The sequence below is a fragment of the Arabidopsis lyrata genome (genome assembly GCF_000004255.2).
Source record: "Arabidopsis lyrata subsp. lyrata unplaced genomic scaffold ARALYscaffold_8, whole genome shotgun sequence".
Lineage (NCBI taxonomy): Eukaryota > Viridiplantae > Streptophyta > Magnoliopsida > Brassicales > Brassicaceae > Arabidopsis > Arabidopsis lyrata.
In genome coordinates, this window is record NW_003302548.1 from 10,037,630 (window position 1) to 10,044,639 (window position 7,010).

The 7,010-nt window shown below is 37.0% G+C and overlaps 1 long non-coding RNA gene across 2 annotated transcripts; it reads right to left on the bottom strand.

The window, feature by feature from the left end:
• Positions 1-2,808: 2,808 nt before the first annotated feature.
• Positions 2,809-3,859, bottom strand: LOC110228223. Of its 2 annotated transcripts, none has more exons than XR_002331791.1 (3): positions 3,655-3,859; positions 2,992-3,059; positions 2,809-2,894 (listed from the first exon to the last, which is right to left on the bottom strand). It is a non-coding gene; the product is annotated as an uncharacterized LOC110228223 (long non-coding RNA). The 2 variants fall into 2 exon arrangements; XR_002331790.1 differs by having other exon boundaries at positions 2,992-3,043; positions 3,655-3,852.
• Positions 3,860-7,010: the final 3,151 nt, after the last annotated feature.

Consider the following 7,010-nt stretch of genomic DNA (forward strand, 5'->3'; position numbering starts at 1 on the left):
TTGGAAATGTGTTTGGAATAAAATTGAGAAAGAAAGACAAGTGTTATTGTTCTTAGGAGATGGAAGTGAAACAGAAAAGAATATCATGTTAGTCTAGTAAAGGATTTGGGAAGCTTGAAAATAAAAAAAGTTAGGCTCTGTGCAAAGTAAAAAGAAAGGCAAAAGCCTAGAAATGTCTTAAGTCATGAGATGAAAAGAAGAGCCTTAGTTGTTAAAGAAAGTCCCAATCCGCTAGAAAGTCTAAAAGAAAACCTCTCCTTAGAACAAAACAAAAAAGAAAGAATGGGTTGATCCAAGAAATTATTGAAACATGCCTTGAGTGCAAAGGGTAGAATTAGGATCATTTATGGGTTTAGAGATAGGTCCATCTATGGGGTTTGATATACTTATGGTTATTTGGGTAGATGGGGTCTGTTCTTGTATGCGTAGGTTGGTTCTAACCTTTAGCATTCTACTAAAGCTCTGTCCATTCATGAGAGTTCCCTGTTACTGTGAAAAAGTCTGAAACCATTTACAGAGAAACCATCTTTGTTTCTCAGCCTTGTCCCTTAAACCAAATGAGTTCTTTGACAAATGTTTTGCTTGATTCATGGTTTGAGCTTAATCAATGTTAAAGGGAATTGATGATCTGAAGGTGTGTGTAGATTGGAACAAATGTTAGGTTGTCTTGTGATGAATATGGCTATAGTTTTTAAGTAGAGTTTGGTCTCTATGCATTCCACAATTACTAACTTGGACATTGAGTTCATTTGCTTTGTCTGCATGCTTTGGTTCTGAGTCCCCACCTTCAAACCTCTCCTTCATCTTATGTTTACTTGTTTGCTTGAGGGCAAGCAAAGACTAAGTTTGGGAGAGTTGATATGTCTATAATTTGCATGTTTTATACATCCATTTATCACTATTTTGAGTCTAGTTTCATTCATCTTTCATAGCATTCTTCATCATTTTGCACATTTTGCATGTTTAAGTGTGTCTAGCATTAGTCTTGCATGCATTTTGCATTCTGGAGTTGTTTCAGGTGCTTCGGGGCTATTGGTGTTCAGAAAGAGGAAAAACATAGCTGAAAGTCACATTTAGACCATTCTGCTCGATCACCAGTAGCAGAGAGGGAAGCAGTCAGCTCAGCAGACCATCAGGAGTGTTCTGCTCAATCACAGGGCAGTCCATCCTGCCAATTCACAGTTCTGCTCGATCACAGGGCAGTCCATCCTGCCAGTTCACAGTTCTACTCGATTACAGAGGAAGAGGAGCAGTCCATCCTGACAGTCTACCCACATACTCGATCGCAGGGTTGAAGAAGCAGTCCAGAGCGTGCCACCAACCAATCTACTCGATCACCACCTCCCCGCAGCCACTTGATCACAAGCTTCACAGTCTTCTCAGATCCCAACTCAACCAGACATTGAGCATAAGGAAGAGAAGAGGATGAAGCAGAACTCGAGCACATACTCGACCCAAATGCTCGATCACGACATGCCCAGAGCAAGAAATCGCAAAGGCGCCAACTTTATTCAACCTCTCTACTCGATCACAAGGGTCGAGTATCTCCGTAAACCGCCTTAATACTTTGTCGTCTTGTGATTTAGGGTTTCCTAGTATTTGCTATAAATAGGTTGTTTCTCATAATTTTGAGACTAAGTTTTATTCTGTCTAAGTCTTTTTCTGCAGAACAATTAGTGCTTTCTTCATATTTGTAATCCAGATTTCTCTTAATCTATTGAGTATTTGCTTTTGATTTCTTCTACAAAGTTGTTCATCTTGTTGAGATCTTGCTAGTATGAAGTTTTTATGCATTTCTGGGTTTATGTTCATGTTCATGAGTTTTGAGTAGTGATTAGGGTTCTTGAGGATGGGTTAGAGTAGTTTAGAATCCTTGATCTGCTAGGTGGTTGAGTTTGGTTGGTAGATCCCTTCTGGATTAGTTGTTCTTAATGCTGATTGCTTTCTGATCAACTGGAATCTGAGCCCAGACATTTCCGCACCCAAAAGGTGTTCGATGAAATGTCTGAACCACTAATTCCAGAGATTCGTGGCTCTGTACCAAGGTATTGGTTACAGGGAGAGTTTTGACTTAGATTTGTTGTTTCGTAATGCCTGTTAAGTTAGCTCTCGTCAATGGTGATTGAGTCTGGGACTAGCTTTGCTTGAGGATCTCTGTTGCGGTAGCACTTTGATTTGGTTATTGAACTTGTTGTCTAGGGATAGTTTGTTGAGCATGTTAACCACCTGTTAGATTAAGGAGACTTCACTACTCGATTACCCCATCCTCGGGAATTTCTCTTCCATTTGATTCCCTTGTTTACATCACTATTGATTGCTTGATCTTGTTACTTGTTGCACAGTTTTATCATTTCTACCCTGTTTCATTTGAAGTACTCGACCACACCCAGTAGTTTGGTAACAAACTGTGCAGTCGAGTACCCTGTTTACAGTTTCTGTTAAATTACTCGACCTGATACTCGACCACATCCAGTGCTTGGCATCAAGCTGTGTGATCGAGTATATTGCCTGTTATTGTTAGAATTTATGTTATCTGCATGATCGCTAGAGCTGTTAACAACACCAAAACCTGTTATCGCTTGGCTTGACTCTGTGATATCTGATTGCATCTTGATTGCTAGCATCACACCCATTTGGATTGACACCTTATATACTGCAATGACATGATAGTACTTTAAGGATAATTGATCTTAGCTAAAATCTTACTATCAAGTAGCCTAGGTGAGCACAAGACCGTCTAAACTCTAGCTCTGTTATCTCCTTCAGGTCCTCACCCGCATCAGTTTGTTGATCGTTCTTTGCTTGTTGTTGTGTCGGTTATCGGAATGTTGGTACAACGTTCTTAGCGGGGAGGCCGCATATGAGTCCTTTATCTTCCATTTAACTAACAGTTTCTGCAGTACCAAATATGATATTGTTTAGATAGGTTTATTTTTTATCAACCACAACAATCAAAAGAAAGCAAAATAATTCAACAAAAAAGAATATAACCTTTGCTTGAATGACGAAATGTGGTAGAACCTGTGATATCTAGCTCCGAAACCTGAAAATGAAAAGATCTATCAGAAGGTTAAAATCTTTTAACAGATATTGTTTTTATATTTCTTAAATCTAATAAGAATCACTATCAGTGTTGGGTTCAATATCTGCAAAGCCAAAGCCTAGGATGATTCTATTGAATATCTGCAACACCATCAACAATCTCAACATCCAACATATTAACCTCACAGTGACCAATTACGCTAGACTTACATTAGCAAAGACAAAACCTAATTCCAAACTGAAGCAGCAACTCATCAATGTCGCAATAGTCATTGTCCTAAGGCAGATCTACTTCAACAAACAATAAATGGAAATACAGATTTCATTGTGAAACAAAAACTATTAAGTAAACTGAAAAACATCAAATGAAATCAAAAATATACAAGTTATCCTTTCAGATTTATCATTCGGGTCCCTTTCTCAATCTATGTTAGAGTCGAATGGTTTTACAGCAACACTAATACAGGGAAAAAAAACCTTTAGATATCGACTTTATTTAACATAAGATTCAATCAAATTATCGAAAGCAAAAAAGAATCAGGGATTCGAGAAACAAGCAAAAGCACATAATCCAAAAGAAATATCTGATTCAACAGAAAGAGGGAATAAAACCTTTAGATTCGGCGATGGTGTTTTTTTGTGTTTGGCGATGGTGAAAGAAGCTTCGAGATTGAGTTTATTGGGTTTCCTTTGAAGACATCGAATAATGAGACAGAAAAGTAGATATCGAGATGTACAAAAGTTAATTAAAACAGAGTGGATTATTGACCGTTAGATTTAGTCTAATCAACGGTAGATATGAATAATTCGGTGATCCACACCTTAATCAATTAGCCAATGAGATAATTGTTTTACGATTTGTATGTTAATAGTATAGTATTTTGTTATTTTTCTTTGTATTAAATTTGGAATATGGTGTAAAAATTAAATAAAAATTGAAGTTTCATATTTTAGAGTTTAGAAATTTTTTAAATTATATTATCATTAATTAATCAAATTTATACACAAATAAATTAGTTAATATAAGATTAGTGACTAAATGTAATATATATTAAAGATTTTTTTTTTTCAATAGTTTCATATGTATACTTCATATCTATAAAATGAATATGCTTAAAATTTAGTTTGTTATACGTTTTACATTGTTAATTTCATGTTTTCATATATTGGTGTAGAATGCTTTCAACTAAGAGCTATAAGTATAGGGTATAGGGTTTAGGGTTTATATCTTATATTACTATATGATATAAAGTTTCATTTTTAATGTTAATTAATATTAATAACTCATAATTATATACAAATATACATTAAATTTTGCTACACGTCAATTTGCATACGAACGGTAAATGTGTCCGTACGAACGGTTACTACATCCGTACGAACGGTGAGTGCGTCCGTACGAATGACGACTCACGTCCGTACGACTGATTACGCACATACGTACGGACACCTTTTTTTTATTGTGTCATCAATTTTTATTTATATTCACAATTAATATTTAGTTATCTAATTTTTTTAATTTTTCACTAAACTATTTGGATTATTTATATATTGATATATATCCAAATTATTATCTCTAACTAATAATATAACGAAAGTTTTGAAAATTGGCTTATTATCTTTCAATATATTTTTAAGTATATCTCAAACATTTTAAAAACAAAAATTAAATAACTTGCCCCATTAAATTAATATCTGAAACATAGAAATTCTGATTCAACATTATAATCCAAAAAAAAAAAAAAAAATGACAAAGATCCAGTGTACGACCCAAAAGAACACAAAGTAGCTAGTCATGTCTTTAAACTAAAAAACACGTTCTCCATCTGAAACATCACTTGTCCTCATTCATTCCTGTTAAAAACAAAAAAATAAATTAGTCAACAGTTGTTATTGTCATCATATTTTACATGTAAAATTAAAGTATATACCCACCATTACAATTTTATCTTCTGATGTGATATTGGGAAGCTTGGAACACGAAGCTAAGGAGCAGCTTGAACCAGAAGAGTTACTTGACCAGTCAGTCTACCAGTCAATCGAGCAGTCAATCGAGCAGTCAATCGAGCAGTCAATCGAGCAGGCAATCGAGCACTCAATGGACCAGTCACTCCACCTACTACTCGACCACCAATTACTCGACCAGTCACTCGACCACTCAATCGACCATGCAGCTGAAGACTCAATGAAGCTTGAAACTGATGACTCAATGAACCACTCGATCAAGCACTCGACCAAGTATGAAGATAGAGAGCTTGGAGCTGAAGAGAATGTTACATTGTATCTTTCCAACGGTCCCATGACAAGATCAAAGACAAAGCTACTAAATCAAGCCATTACAACACTTCTACAACAGACTGAGGGCAGCCTTGAAGATGATGCTTGTCCAACCGCATTGGTTACGATTAAAGCCTTTCAAGTGATAACAATGGAGGTGTGTGACTTGCACTCTTTTTCCCTCCTCTTGGTTTTGTCCCAATGGGTTTTCCAAGAGAGGTTTTTAACGAGGCAAGCCCACACACTCTTTACTCGAGCCCGTTGTTGTCTCGCAGCCCATTGCCAAGGAGAAGCCCGTTTTAATTTCGAATTCAGTCTTGTGTGTTTATTTCTTTTTCTTTCCCTAGGTTGACTCTACAACTTCCTAGACTCTTTCTACTTCTTTATATTCTGTTCTTCTCCTTGTATTCGAACTCATCAAACAATTTCTTATCAATCATCTTTTCTGATTTTGTTTGATCTTGAGTTTGAGTGTGTAATATCTCGAATTCATCTGGTGAATGCTCTTGGTGTGTCATATCTAAGCATGATCAAGCCCAAAAGTTCGAAGGAATCCCGCAGCCTTTGAAAGTTTCCCTCGACCCCTCGTCTACTCGATCGCATCGTCTTCAACTTCATCACATCGTCACCATCACTCGACCTCATCATCATCATTCATCACTCCATTCAATCCGCTTCACCAATCCATCACTCGATCGCATCATCACCATCACCACTAATCTACTCGATCGCATCGTCTTCACCTTCATCACATCGTCACCATCACTCGACCTCATCATCATCATTCATCACTCCATTCAATCCGCTTCACCAATCCATCACTCGATCGCATCATCACCATCACCACTCATCTACTCGATCACACCATCACCCAATCCTCACACCATCTACTCGATCACACCATCTAATCAATCACACCATCTACTCTATCACACCATCTACTCGATCACATCACCACTCTTGATCATATACTCGATCACCACTACTCAAAAACAGTCAATCCGCAAACTGTTTGCATTCAATCACACGAAGTGCATCAAGGGACTGTGATCTCTAACCAGGATCATATTAAGTGGTATCAGAGCCACTTCGTGTCAGGTTGTATCAATCTAGACTTTTCGAGTTCTGATTTGTGTTGCGAAATTGTTTCATCGTTTTAGGCTTGAGTACTTATCCGATTTGAATGAAACTTGTTAAATCGTTTAGTTCACGTTCTGAACTAGTCAAATATGTACTCGATCGAGCGATTAGGAACAAAACTCTTTGACTTCTATGCTTGCTCGATTGGAGTTCTTTAGAAGCTGTGTAGAATCTTGACTTTTCAGATTCTGATTGCTTTGTTACTCGATCTACAAGGAACACTTTACTTGTTTATTTTGTTTTGGTCATTGCAGGGACATGGTGAACGCAAAGGAAGGAGAAAACTACAGCAAACTAGTGCTTGAAGCTCTCACAGCCACAATGACAAAAATGATGGACGAGAAATTTGAGGCTTATAAGAAAAGAAAGGAACAAGAGCTTAAACCCAAGCCACCAGACAACACATTGAGATCCACATGGAGCAGCCTGCAGAAAATCTCTCATACTCCTAAATCCACTGTGCTTTATTGTGATTCTCCACCTGCTAATGCACTCTATAAATTTTCAGGATAAAGAGACTACCTAGAGTGGGAGAAAAACATGGACGAATG